The 1,638-nt window shown below is 39.6% G+C and overlaps 1 pseudogene; it reads left to right on the top strand.

The window, feature by feature from the left end:
* Positions 1-207: 207 nt before the first annotated feature.
* On the top strand, positions 208-1,325 carry LOC143026752 (uncharacterized; annotated as a pseudogene).
* The last annotated feature ends 313 nt before the right edge of the window (positions 1,326-1,638 follow it).

The following is a 1,638-nucleotide window of genomic DNA, read 5'->3' as shown; positions in this document are numbered from 1 at the left end:
TATCAGGTGACATGTTCTGAAAATAGCAAAGGGAGGTAATAAGCATACATATTAGTTTACATTCATCAAATACTATTCTTAATTACATCAGTGCGTCAAATATAGATTTGTGTGTGCATTATTATTTTATTTCATTAAAACAATTATTTTATTTCTTTTCCAGGTGTGATCATTCTGTAAACAGTGTTGACTTCAATCAAAGGAAACATGGCCTCTATAGCAAGTAGAAGAAAATGTGTGACGTGCCCGGATTCATTCTGCTACATTTGTGGTGCATTGACAGCTCCAAAGCAAAGAAGGAACATTAGTGAATTTGTGAAGAGAGCTTACTTTTGCTACTTTAAAGTGAAACTTGGAGATCAAGACAAACCATGGGCACCGCATAAGGTATGTCATTCCTGCGAAGAAAACTTGCGTCAATGGACTAAAGGAAAAGACAAAATAACATTCGGTATTCCGATGATATGGCGTGAGCCACGGGACCATGTCACAGACTGTTACTTTTGCGTGACTCGTGTTGCTGGTTTCACTAGTAAAACTCGTCATCTTATCACATACCCTAGTCTAGATTCAGCAATCAGGCCTGTGCCCATTCAGATGATGTTCCAAAGCCTATCTTCACTCAACTTGCTTCTGTTGAATCTGACAGTGAATGTGACACTGAGGTCACAGAGGAGTCAACTAACAGAAATGACTTAGATTTTGCAGGCATATCAACAGAACCGGAAACATTTAGCCAAGCAGAACTCAATGACTTAGTTCGAGATCTGGGTCTGTCTAAAAAGCTGTCAGAATTGTTGGCTTCACGGTTAAAAGATAAAAACTTGCTGAAAATAGACACAAAGGTAACATTCTTTCGCAACAGAGAAAAGAACCTCTTACAGTTCTTTGATTCTAAATTTGACTTCGTCTACTGTTGTGATATTCCTGGATTAGTCACCGCGATGGGAGCTCCAGGTTATGATCCGAAAGAGTGGCGCCTCTTTATAGATAGCTCTAAGCGGAGTCTGAAGTGTGTTTTATTACATATAGGCAACATCTTTGGCGCAATACCCATAGGACACTCAGTACACCTGAAAGAAAAATATGAACACATCAAAACGGTTTTGGAGCTACTCAAATATGAAGAACACAAATGGATTATCTGTGTTGATCTGAAAATGATCAATTTTTTGCTAGGACAGCAAGGTGGGTATACAAAATTTCCTTGCTTTATCTGCCTCTGGGACAGCAGAGCCAAAGACAGACACTGGATTCAGAAGGAATGGCCAGTTAGGGAAAGCCTCAATGTTGGGAAAAAAAAAACATCATTTATGAACCCCTAGTGGAAAGTGAAAAAAAAAAGAATCCCGCCCCTTCACATCAAGCTGGGCCTTATGAAACAGTTTGTCAAGGCGCTCGATAATGACAGTGACTGTTTTAAGTATCTGTGTGAAGTGTTCCCTGGTTTAACGCTAGAAAAACTCAAAGCAGGTATTTTCGACGGCCCTCAAATTAGGACGCTGATTAAAGACCAAGCCTTCACTCAATCCATGACTGATGTTGAGAAAAATGCATGGGGAGCATTCGTTTCTGTTGTAAGGAACTTTCTTGGAAACAGGAAATCAGAGGACTATAAAGAGCTCGTTGAATCTTTGA

Source organism: Oratosquilla oratoria, chromosome 7, assembly GCF_046742065.1.
Source record: "Oratosquilla oratoria isolate Oo_2021 chromosome 7, ASM4674206v1, whole genome shotgun sequence".
Classification (NCBI taxonomy): Eukaryota; Metazoa; Arthropoda; class Malacostraca; order Stomatopoda; family Squillidae; genus Oratosquilla; species Oratosquilla oratoria.
This window is presented reverse-complemented; position numbering and strand designations above follow the sequence as displayed.